General features: G+C 35.5%; 1 pseudogene; it reads left to right on the forward strand.

The window, feature by feature from the left end:
• Nucleotides 1–1491: 1491 nt before the first annotated feature.
• On the forward strand, nt 1492–5428 carry LOC142349750 (polyamine-transporting ATPase 13A3 pseudogene; annotated as a pseudogene).
• The last annotated feature ends 8220 nt before the right edge of the window (nt 5429–13648 follow it).

Genomic DNA, 13648 nt, shown 5'->3' on the forward strand with positions numbered 1-13648 from the left:
AGCTGTTTAGCGTGACTGTGTGGATTATTGACGATTATCTGTATTATTCGTTGTGTATTATCTTTCTAAGTGTGATGTCAATATTTTGGTCTTTGTATATGACGTACTCACAGCAAAGGAAGGTAATTAAAATGACGAAAGGGGATTTTGTCATTTCTGTCTTGAGAAACGGACGTGAGGAAAACATTTGGCAGCAAGAGCTGGTTCCAGGGGACCTTGTTGTGATTCCTCAAAATGGATGTTCAATGACGTTTGATGCAGTTTTATTGACCGGTACTTGTATTGTGAACGAAAGCATGTTGACGGGTGAAAGTGTTCCTGTCACAAAAACGCCATTTGCTGGTGGAAATTCGCTGCTCTACTCTGAGAAATATCATGTAGATGATTGGAGATCTCTGCTGCGATTTGTGTAAAAAAGAACACTGAATTAGGAATCATGCCAAGAAGTATACAACTGATATTAGTCCGACAGTGTAAATATTTACAAATTACTCATTTTTTAACATTACAACAGAAAATCTTAGATAATTCATTTTTCTTGGCATATTAATTAAAAAAGTGCATTAAGTTTATACATCTTTATGCGTCAACCCAACAACAATAAGTCTAGCTTATATTTCCAAATTTAAAGTCACGCCATGTTGAACAAGTAACAATCCACAAACAAGGGATCAAGTTAAATACTGAGCAAGAAAATTCTAAGCCGTTTGGGGGATATTTTTGTCTTGTTTGTTTTGAATTTCACTGGGTAGTTCATTCCAATCTAGTATTGCCAATCTCACAGATGAATTCTGCATTTTGCTGGAAACAAATCTCAGTTTCCAGAACATTTTTTTTGTCCTGTTAGACTCTTGAAGACTCCAAGTGACTAATGGACATCTAGTTGGTGGAGTAAAAGCAGGTCGTAAATGTTTTTTTACCGAAAAATGTAATCTTTTTGCTCGCAAAAAGAGTTTAACGGAGAGAAAGTTCCGACTGCGTTTATCTTAAATTTTTTTCTTGTTTCTGTCTAAAATTTGTTGCCCTTAATGCCCAGTTTACTTCTTTTTCTAAGGATACTATTAGATTCTGCTCAATTGCATGAATGGCAGCCGCCGAGTAGTGCAAACGACTTAATACCAGTGCCTCAGGTTTCTCATCTATTGCAATTGAATTTATAATTATCTGTTCTTTAAATTCTTTCCTTTTCTTACTAAATATCATGAATTCAATTTTTGAGGAATTTACTGTGAGTTGGTGTTCTTGAAAATATTGAATTAGTTGGTTGGCTTTTTGATCTAAACTGGCCTTGTTTTTGTCATTGGAGGTCAAAGCAAAGCAAAAGAGCGACTGTTTGAAAGTCAGTCAACTCGTGTTGCCATATCCTTAGTATACAGATTAAATAAAAGCGGGCCAAGTACTGTTGTAAAAGCGGGCCAAGTACTGTTATGAAGCGGGCCAAGTACTGTTACAATTTGTAACATTTTGAAGGCTGAATCTTTCAGTGTAACAATTTGCAAGCTGAATCTTTCAGAAACTAAATGTAATAGATGGTGGCAAACAGGTTGTACTTGCACCCCGGTACTGAAAATGAATTTTCAGTCCTTGGATATCGACTCAACTACCTGAAAACAACCCTGTACTCAATACTTTGCGTATTTACCCTTGGCTTTGCGATTCTGCCACTGTACTGGAAACCGAACTGGCTTATCTATCTACTTTTTACCAAAGTCGAGTCCGTAAACTGCGCATCTGATGTCCTTGTTAAAGATTTCCATCAACGGTACTTTAGACGAAGACTGTTCAAACTTCAAATATCTTCGGACCAAACGTGGAACCTTTTGCGACAAAGGCTTAAACATGAAACGGAACGTCAAGTCTCAACTGAGAATGATTCGCATAATATTGATGTTGACAAAGTTGATTTTAAGTTGGACGAAACGGGACGCGAGCTTTTATGCTTTTCCTACCAGAAATCAAATTATATCATATCAGATGACGGAAGCATGGCTGCAAAGTTCCCATCGTTCTCAGCTGGTCTGACTTTGGGTGATGCCACGCAGAATATCAAACGAGGCCTTCCTGATTTCGAGGTGGAGAGTCGCAGAGGTGTCTACGGATCCAATCAGATCGATATCAATCCCAAATCGATTCCCAAGTTATTGGTTCAGGAAATATTGCATCCTTTCTACTTTTTCCAGCTGTTTAGCGTGACTGTGTGGATTATTGACGATTATCTGTATTATTCGTTGTGTATTATCTTTCTAAGTGTGATGTCAATATTTTGGTCTTTGTATATGACGTACTCACAGCAAAGGAAGGTAATTAAAATGACGAAAGGGGATTTTGTCATTTCTGTCTTGAGAAACGGACGTGAGGAAAACATTTGGCAGCAAGAGCTGGTTCCAGGGGACCTTGTTGTGATTCCTCAAAATGGATGTTCAATGACGTTTGATGCAGTTTTATTGACCGGTACTTGTATTGTGAACGAAAGCATGTTGACGGGTGAAAGTGTTCCTGTCACAAAAACGCCATTTGCTGGTGGAAATTCGCTGCTCTACTCTGAGAAATATCATGCTAAACATACATTATACTCGGGAACTGCTGTACTTCAATCCCGAGCGTATTCCAACGACAAGTGCTACGCGGTTGTTGCCAACACTGGCTTTTATACAATGAAAGGCGAATTGATTCGTTCGATTTTGTACCCGAAGCCAATGTCCTTTAGACTGTTTTTTGACGCTATTTTGTTTACGGTTTTCCTCATGGGCGTCGCTATGATTGGGTTCGTTTATACGTTGGTGTTGATGATAAACAGACAGGAGCCGATAAAAGAAATAATTTTGAAACCCTTGGATATCATCACTATTGCAGTACCACCAGCTTTGCCAGCTGCCTTGAACATTGGTATGGTATTCGCGCAACGTCGTCTTAGAAACAGGAAGATTTTCTGCGTCAGTCCCCAAAGAATCGATGTTGCAGGATCCGTTGACGTCGTGTGCTTTGACAAAACAGGAACCCTTACTGAAGATGATATGACGTTCAAACATGTGGTAACGGTCGATAAATCCAGCAACGTAATGAACAACGAGGAATTCGATGTCCGGGCTCTGAAACCGGATTCGAAACTTGTGGTTGGAATCAGTACGTGCCACTCTTTGACTAAAATTGAAGGCGAGTTGGTCGGCGATCCCATGGATCTGAAGCTTTTCAATGCTTCGGGATGGTCCTATTCGGAGCAAAGCACGGGAACTGGGTTCGATTTTGATTCTCTTGCGCCGTCTATAGTCACCTCCCCTAATTTACCCAATGGGCAAACTATTGATATCGGGTTGGTCCGCCAATTCCCATTTTCCTCCGAAATGCAACGCATGGCTGTTGTTGTACGTGATAGCCGAGAAGATCACTACGAGTTCTTTCTCAAAGGTGCGCCAGAGAAAGTAGCCTCTCTATGCGCCAAACTGCCTAGTAACTTTTCTCAATCTCTAGATTTCTACGCCCGAAATGGATTCAGAGTGTTGGCTTTGGCATACAAACCTTTGGATGCTAAGATGGCCTGGCACAAAATCCACAAAGCAACTCTGAATGATTTGGAGCAAAATCTTGAGTTTTTGGGTTTCCTGGTGTTCTACAACAAATTGAAGGAAGCCTCTTCGCCAGTTATTCACAAACTTCATGCTGCAAATATCAGATCAATCATGGTTACTGGCGATAACATTGCAACCGCTACTGCAGTAGCTCGTGACTGTATCTTAGTTAGAAAGCATACTAAACTGCAAACTTTTTACTACAGGGATGATGTTCTAAACTTCTCCGCCAAAAATTACCAAACATCTGAAAGCGTTTTTGCGATGACAGGTGATGCGTTCTCAGCCCTCAAGGATATCAAAGAAGAGGCGGTGGCGGCCATGTTTTTGAAGCGCTCTGCCGTATTCGCACGCATGTCTCCTGAACAGAAATCTGAGTTAGTAGAAAAGTTGCAAGATTTGGGCTACTATGTTGGAATGGTGGGTGATGGAGCAAACGATTGCGGTGCTCTGAAGATTGCTCACGTTGGGATCTCGTTGTCGGAATTGGAAGCATCAGCCGCGTCGCCATTTACGAGTGCCGTGCCTGATGTTTCATGTGTTGACCGGCTAATTCGGGAGGGCCGTGCCTCATTGGTGAACTCTTTCGCCACTTTCAAGTTCATGGGTCTGTATAGTATGATACAGTTCACATCTATAGTTCTTTTGTATTGGTTCGACACCACACTTGGTGACCTGCAGTTTTTGTGGATGGATATGGGAATCATTACTGGACTAATGCTGACTATGGGAGCTACAGAAGCGAGCGACAAGCTCTCCAAATATCGACCACCAGTTCGACTGTTCAACGGCGTTATCTTTTTATCACTGATTGCAGCTATTGTAGCGCAGTTTGCAGCCCAGTGCCTTTCGCTTGCCATACTGAAAAGTTACAGCTGGTATATTCCTTTGGACACCGAGGCTGCAGTTATGGAGGAGAGCATTGTAAGTCAGGAAAACACGGCCATCAACTATATATCAATGTTGCTGTACATAGTTTGCGCTGTTGGGTTTTCGCCTGGACCCCCTCACCGCAAGCATCTGTTCACAAACATACCATACGTTATCTGCATCCTATTGTTACTCGTGGTTCAAGGCTTTATGATGTTTTACCCGGAGAACTGGTCTTGGATACGGAAACCGATGGATTTTGTATACATCGAATCAATTTCCTTCAAAATAGTTATCATCATATTATCCCTCATTTGCCTGTTTTTGCTCATCTTTCTGGAGTTTTACCTGTTGGCGACCAAAGATAAATTGACACTTCCTAAATGGGTAAAATCCGAGACTAATGGTTCGCCTGGCAACAGTAACGCCAGTTCACCTAAAAGCGCGAAGGGTTCCAAATATGACGTTTCGTCTGCCTACCATAGCCAGAAATCGCTGAGCAAATACTCAAACAGCAGCTTGCCTGATTACGCCAAACTTGAAGATGGCATGTTCAGTTTCGACAACGGAAGTGGAAGGAGCATTCAAGTCATTTCATCTCTTTGACAACTGTCATTTGTAATCCTTTTCATCTTCAGTTTGTATAATAGTTCAAAATGCAATTCCGTCCGTTTTGTTTTTTTAAAGCTATTGATTTGTTTCCGATTGACTAGGATTTGTATTAGCAATTATAACACACCTTCTTATTCATAAAACGTGCACATAACTTACCCTTAACATACCCAGAGCAATAATTTGTGTTCTATTTGTATGTATACATGTTTAACTAACGTCTTTTTGTATGACTTGTATTTTATTTGATGTTGCTTAACTTGAGGAAATTACTTTTGATTAAATTCTCACTTTTGCCCTAAGTTGCTGTAATATGTTTTACGTTCACAGTACAGAAATCCAAATTCTTCCCTAGCTTGAATTCAGTTTGGATAAATTTGCTTTTCCAGTATTATTTCAATACGCTTTCAAGTTAAGTGAGATCATGATTTGTCCCTCTCTGCTTTGGTAGTATTTGAACTGTGTGAACTATCTTTTCAAACTATTTTTGAGTCTACTGAAAAGGGTAGTAACGTAATGGTTGCCGGAAATAAGCCCACCCATTTCCTTTTCTCTTTTTTCAGCGTTTGATATTCAAAATAGTAGATGCTGATATCATTTTACATGTATCGGAGATCGTCTTACATGATTCGCGACTTGAAATGACAGTGAAAGATTGAATGATCAGTTTTTGAGTCAAATTCACGTGTAATCTTTGCATCGCAGTTTTGTGAACATAGGCCAAATCAAACTGCATTCGAGAAAGAAATTTGCAGAGCTAAGTGCATCTTAGCTAGTTTAGGTTATATCTATCACTTGTTAAAATCGTGACTGGTTAATATTGGTATTAGTTAAGAGCAATAAGTTATAACAGACACTCGATGTTAGGATTTTGGTCAATTACCTCAACTTGACGTGCGGGTATTTCGCAGTTGTAATCAACTTTCTATCATGTGTATACTGAAGTTCTGAACTAGCTCTTAAACATGCATCCATTGTTGTGTTAATCAGCTGAATTAGAAATAAGCGGTCTGTTTGATGTGCTAATTTTAGCCCAGTTTACTTCATGAAAAGAGGCAGATTTTTCACACTCAACCCAAAACCTCTGCCCGCACAATATCTCTTAGAGCCAATAGTTCCTCGTCAACCCTTAGCTAAACTAAAAGTCGGGGTATTTTTCCGCAAAATTTTGGACAATTAGTAAGCAAACACAACCACCCTCTCCCTCTCTGACTAGCAGATAGCGTTAAAAATTGTAAATAGCTTTTGTACTCAATTTGTCAAGAGCTTATATGTGAAAAAAATTAGCAAATTTTGATATCAAACCTGAAAAGCCTGCTTAAGATGTGAATATGGCAATTAGTTAACTCTTGCTTTGTGTGCATGTGTGAAAAGGACAAAAATATGTCACGAAAAACCATAAGCTTGCCCTACAATATATATGTTCTGTTTACAACTGAATTGTCATATTTTGTCATTCGCTATTTATGGCTTGGCAATTTTCTATTACGTCAAACGGTTTCAAAGCCAGCCATAGAATTTTATTGAAATTAAACGCTTTTACCCAACTAGATTTCTCAATTTTAATGGTATATCCCTCGGCAGTAGTTTTGTGGGAAATCAAACTGAATTTACAGACATGTTTGTGTTTCAAAACAGTTTTCAATGTTTCTCAATGTGCGTATTGGAACGAAAAGTTGTACAACTTCAGCATTTTACAACCGAGTTTGTTTAACTAAAGAATTTGTTGATTTATTGACGATCAAACCAAAATTGCGTAATTTGATGATGTAAACGAACTTAAGTCATTGAAATTAGAATTACTCGAAATATTGACTTCAAATGTTGATAACTGAGAGTTCAAATTGAACCATTTCAAAATTGAGGTTTAGTTCGAAATGCCGATGAACGGTCGGAATTCTGAATTGCAACGCAAGAATTTCTTGTCATCAATTTTATAGTAAATAGTAAACAGCTTCTTTTATGCTGCAAGTCTAATTGTTCGTAAGGATCTCTGCGATTTTTTTCTCTGAAGGTAACCGAATTTTGAGTATATTATTATAATATAATATAATTTATTATTATTATTATTATTAGTACTTTCCAATCGGCGCAATATAGGTGTTAATGATATTCAATTTTGGATCATTCTGCTTCACTCCTTCAAAAAGTATTTTAACCTATGTTCTATTATAATCGATCCGCCAAGAATGACAATTTTACATCATGTGCCCTATTGCTTCATACTTGCTCAATTTCGCTCGCTCATTAAATCTGATCTTTAAATCTGCTCGTTATTGCATCATAAGTATTGTTGCCTTCGAACCGTGAAAGATTTCGTTGAGCCGGTAAGAATAAAAATATGCTTGTTTTTTTTCGGCAACTGTGGAAAAATTTGGAATTTTTCTTAACCTTGTCGAGACGTTGAATTGCCAGTAAATACGTTTACAGTCTGTTCTTTATTACTTAATACAAAATCAGTAGAATAACATGAGCGGCAACAGAAATAATTGATTTGAAGTAATTTTGAAGTTATCAATTTGACTATTGTTGGTGAAAGGGGCTCTTTTCTTAATAATTGTTCTTAAAATTTGTCAAACTGAATTTAGGTGCTGCATTTCGTAAATACATTAACACATAAACTATCTTTCTACACATAATGTTTATAACTTGAAGCTTTAAAGGCGTTCACTGTAATATGAACTCTTGTGAGGTATATATATTATCCATGCTTTCTGTTTGATGACTATGTTTGGATTTTATGCTACCGTAAACTCTACATGATTTTCGAAACATTTTCAAGTAAAACTTAATTAATTACAGTTTATATCTCCAGATTTATTTTGGTTAGGAACTTTATTTGAACCTAGCTTTCTTTGAAGTCAATATTTTTCAATCGATAGGTATTAGAGATACGAAAGCGATATCATTGATAAGCATTTCAAAACTGAGTTGATAGTGGAATAGACTTTCCCATTTGTTGAAGGAAATTGAAGTTTTCAAATTTTTCAACTTTCTGATAGTTTCACGGTACGTAAACGCTTTATGCTCTTAAAATTACGTTAAATTTATCATGAATCTGATTTTGTAAATTATTTGAAGAAGTGCCCTCAAAATAATGCTGGTTGTTTAAAAGATGCATAATGGCAAGCTAAAACAATAACTCTGAATAAAAAAGTGAAAAAAATTTCTACGACTATCATTCATCATGGGCGTTTATAATACCCTGAACACTGATGCAAGTGTTTTTGATAATGGTTTCGAGGAGAGATTTGATATATTTGAAACTAAACTTAACAAGGAGGCTCGGTAATGTGCGAACACATAAGGTTCCGACCCCGCTAATCCACATTTTTGACTTAATTGGCCACCAAATGATTAAGAGATAGAAAACTTTCAAAAACATACATATCGTTAAATAAACTACCAATGTAATACAATAATGCTACGCTGGAGGGCCGAAAAACGTTGTTGATAATAGGACTACTCGAAAGGACAATAATAAATATCAAACAACAAGCATTTTTTACGATCAAAACTCGATGTCTATAATAAAAAAATCATAACAAATTTAAACTCACATCAGATAAAAACTTAACGGAACAATTGAACCTATACTTCATTAGAACAGATATGGGACCTGTTCTCAATGCGACTGCTCAACAGGTCGACAAAAAAGCAAAGAGGAGCGAAGTTCAAAAATACATTTCTCTTTTTGAAAACAATTAATTTCACCGTTATTAATGTCATTACATATCAACTGAAATCCCTAAAATGTTCATTTATGTCTCCATAGGGAGCAATTGAGACATGTAGTTATCCAACTTTCAATTGCGCAAAATTTAAAAGCCAATGCGACATGCAATTATTGCTATAAATTAAAAAGAAAACAAAAATCCTATAAAATGTGCAAATATGAAAAAAATATCAAATTCTTTGTAAAAACTCGTAACAATTGTAACAAAGCCGAGAAATAAATGTATGAACCTAACACCGTTGTAAAGATTAAATTATAGCTCAGTGGAAGCGGGTTGTGACCTGTGTTTACATCGACTGAGCAATAAATCGACCAAAAAACTATCTAAAAAAATGACGAAGCTCAGAAACCCAAATGTTTTTGAAAACAAATTTTTCTTAAAACCTAACAATTTTAAGATATCAACAAACAGTGATGGATTGAGTTGAAATACTTCAGGAAGCCAATTGGGCATGCTGATAATGAGACTAAGTCACGATCCAACAAAATAACAAATTTATAAAGAAGCCTAAACTTCAAACAATTTTACGAGATCACACTGTCCAAGGCACTATAATATTACCTGCAAGAACTGTAAAATGTCACCTTCTCCTCATCTTAACATCAAAGAATCTTCCTTTGAAAAGGACTACGTAGACATGAAATTAAAATTAAACCCAAAAGTTGAACAGTATAGAAATTTCGAAAGCCATTTTATAAAATTAGTGGTCTAAGCAATCAGTCGCAACGTATGACCGAGCTCGAAAAAAAATAAATCAACAAAAATAACTGGGATCCCAAATCAAATTTGTGAGAAATTAGTGAGTTACATGGATACGAAAATGAATACAAAAAGTATAAAATTGAGAAAAGAGCTATAAACTAAAATCTATAACTAGGTTGAGTTATACGTCCTGGGGAAACAATTGAGGCCTATCGTTATCAGTCATATTGCGTACAACAACAAAAAAAAAAGAAAAACATAGACAAAAACTAAAAAATCCATAAAATTTTGCGAGATAACTGTCTCGGCCCAAAAAGCATAAACTATATAACAAAAACAATGGCATACCCAGATGTGCCTTTTTCCAGCGCTGTGAATATTCCCTACTGTGATTTTCTTCAATTGAACTTGTCAATAATTTGATAATTTGACAAGGAAACAAAATATCTGTGAAATATGCAATTTAGCTCAAAAATAAAAAAAGAATTGAAAACGCGTAGTATCAAAACAAAGAGACCATTAGTTGACCATAAATCCGTTACGGATATTAATTTTTAATCCGCGGGAAATCAGTTTCTGCCTGTTTTTACTGAGACTGTGCCTGAAGTTGAGAGAAATAAGATGAAAAAATTAACCGATTTTTAATTTAATTTCTTAAAACAAATATATTCAAAGTCATAACAGACGTAAGATACTAACTGAAAGATTTGTCTAGGTTCCTTTATACCTCCTCAAACATAACTGGATCTTGTATTGGGGACATTAAGCCATTGGGCTACAAAACAGATAACAAATGGAAGCAAAACTCAAGAAATCCATGAAATTTTTACGAAAACAATTGGTCAGAGCCATAAAAACAATGAGCTTAACTCTGAAACCAAAATATAAACTCCTCGGGCCTCATTCATTGTAAATTGTATCTGTCTAAAATTGAGCCCTGCTTTGAAATTCTTGTCAGTAGTTTACATAATCATTTACCTAGCGGAAATATTTTGAAAAAAAAGGTCGCGCTCCATTAAAATCTAAACTTTTATTATCGGAATGATCCATGGCGCGATCAAGATCAGCCCAGATACTGCTCCGCGTCTGACAAAATACTCATTTGTTCAAATGGTTGCTAAATAGATCAATTTTTTAACAAAATTTTTCAGTTAGTCAAAAATAAAAATGCACATTGTATAAATGTCGAGTTCAAAAAACTGGCAAAATTGTAATTCCAGAAGACTCTCAAAGCCAGCGGGAGTACAACTAGCTCGTTTTCAGCTTGCCGAATTTGGCCGGAGTTTTAAGGTATCTACTTCCAGCAAAGGTAAAGCAAGTGGGCTAATTTTTCAAAAATTTAGGATAAATTCTGGCTAAAAGACTCGGATCGAACAATTCAGCAACCCTCCTCTATCTTTAGAGATAAAATGAATAACACTACATTTAACAATTTGAACAAATTTTAGCAGAATTGACGAAAACTTGGTCAAAAGTTTGAACCTCGATAACTCCCTATAAAAAGCGGAAATGCAAAAAGTCTTTTTAATTCCATATTCTACGCTGGACGGGCTTTTTAATGATACCACTCACAACTCTCTTCGATGATTATATCGATCGGCCTAAATTGTCTGAACAAAAAACCCATTTTGTGAGTATATAGTTCCTCCCCCATTATGTGGGTCGGAACAAAAAGTTAAATGTTAGCGTATTCCTATTATAGTTAAATGCACGACATCGTATGGTAGAAGTACAAATATGTGTTTTTTGGAGGCCGGAGGGAAAGTGGAACTAATTTAGCTTTCGCAAGATTCAGAATCTTTGTGTTTTCTGACTGTTAGGAAATGTCAAGATTTTCAAGAATAGTGTTGTTGATTTTTTGAAGACAAAAAATTTTTGTTGACTATTTTTAATTTTTTGGCAAAAATTTGTCTAAATATTTTAAAATTCAGCCTTTTTCATCAAAAATAGCACGAAATAAGCTTCTTTATTGCACTTTAAATTTGACGGAGGTATACACCCAAAATCACTAGCACAATTTTTTAGACTCAAAGGGGAGCTATTCCTACTTCAACTTCCATTGAAAATGCTCTGTAATTAAAATTTTGCCGTTTTGCGAAATTTACTCAATTATCAAAGACGCAGCATTTTTTTTGATTTTTTAACTATTAACTTGTCTATATCTAAAACATTTGTGTTCCTAATGGACAGACTGCATCAGCAGGCCTAGTTTTGGAGCAATCATCCAATCTTGGACTGGTAGAATCCAAAAATAATTCAGACTGTAATCAGTCGTTTTTTTTCTGAAAAATGTTTTTTTTAAAGAACCAAACATTTCAAATCAAAGCTGACGAGTGATGGTTCAAATTGGCTTCTTAAGCAGCTGTAAATTAATGTATCTAGTTTTTCACTTGAAAGCTCATGGGCGTTTTGACTTTTAAAAATATTTGATCTTTAAATAAATTATGGCTTATTGAACTTTGCCTCCATTTTTTTCATAATTTGGCCAACTTGTTTCTTAGTGTCAGCAAAGAAAGAATGCTTCGTCTTTCCACTGGACTGAAATTTAATCTTTATTGCGGTTTTATGCCTTAAGTTTTCGTGTTTCTGGCTTTGATACTTCTAGATTTGTAATTTTTTTTTAGTCAATTGACCATTTTTCACGTTTTGTCGTTTAGTCACATAATTGACAGTTCAAATATCACTTTACTGGCGTTCAAATTAACGCAAAATTGAACATATCAAAATCTTGAAAGATATAGAATTTAGTAATTACGGCTTCGACACCTCTTTCTCGCAGAATTAAATTAAAATTTTTAATTTTGTCTCTGTCATTTTTACTTTGTCTTTTAGTTGTATGAAATTTCCTGTATACTGACATGCTCCATTGGTTTTTATGGAAAAGTAGATGAGCCGAAATTCTGATTTTAGTTGATGATGGCATTCATGACTTCGAAAATAATTGTTTTCAAAAATAAAAAAACACTTCAACTTTGCCATTTTGATGTTTTTATTATCTATTTGTTACCTAGTCTCGTTAACTACGGTTCATATATGACATTGTTTTTGTCAAGGCAAGGTGTCACAAGGGATTGGTGTCACATAGTGTAATGTTTTTAAAGAGTTCGTTATGACTTTACTGGCTTTGACACGGGTTTCTCACTAAAAAAGTATTTTTTTTTATTTTGTCATATTTGACGTTTTTTGTAGACGTAAGACATATTCTGGATAATTGCAGAGCTCAGGGGCTTCCTTTGGACGAATAAATGAAGCTATTTAATTATTTCATTTTATAATTAAGGGTAGACTTTGGAAAGAATTTTTTTTCGAAAAATACAAAAATATTACTTAATTTTGCCTTTCTTTTTTGTCTACTTGTTACCTAGCCTCATTAATGAGAGGTCACATACTACATTATCCGCATTCGAAGAAGGCGTAATCGAACATATGTGGTGGGGGGCAAATTATGAATTTACGGCTGCAACAGGGTTTTCTGGCAAGTTTTAATTGAAATTTTGTTTGTTGTCTATTTGTTCTTTTTTTCTTTAACCACATACAAAATTGAATAACGACAGGTTTTATTGCCCTTCTATATAATCATGTCTAATTTTTAACCTGTTGGATATTTTCAGTTTATTTCTCAAGATTTTCATTACTAAAGTATAATAATAAATATTATCTTTATTATTTTTATTATTAAAAATATCAGCGAATTTACTGTTTTTGTTCTTTTTTGTCTAATTGTTACCGAGCCTTTATATGGACTGGTCCCATATCTTTTCTAGTGAAGTAAATGTTATTTTGTTTAGTTTCAGTTTTATTTGACGCTATTTTGGCTTAGTTATTAAGTTTTCTTTTTTATAATGGAGATAAAGTTTTGGATGTAATTAATGTTTGTTGTTGTTGTTTGATTTTGCTGTTGCTCTTAACTCGCTTTCTTAATATTGGCAGATCTCATCAATCTAATGCTTCATTTTTTACTCCACTGAGTTTTTTGCGTTGGAGGCTATCTTTTTGATTCGGAAATTTTTAAAACACTTGAATTGTTGGGGTTTTCTATCTGTTCCTCATTTGGTAGACAATTATGCCAAAATTGTGGATGAGCGGGGTCGGAACCTTATATGTGATCACACATTAGCGAGCCTCCTTGTTAGCATTGTTTTAAAACCCCATGTTCATTGA

This window comes from Convolutriloba macropyga, chromosome 11 (genome assembly GCF_964194025.1).
Source record: "Convolutriloba macropyga chromosome 11, txConMacr16.3, whole genome shotgun sequence".
Classification (NCBI taxonomy): Eukaryota; Metazoa; Xenacoelomorpha; order Acoela; family Convolutidae; genus Convolutriloba; species Convolutriloba macropyga.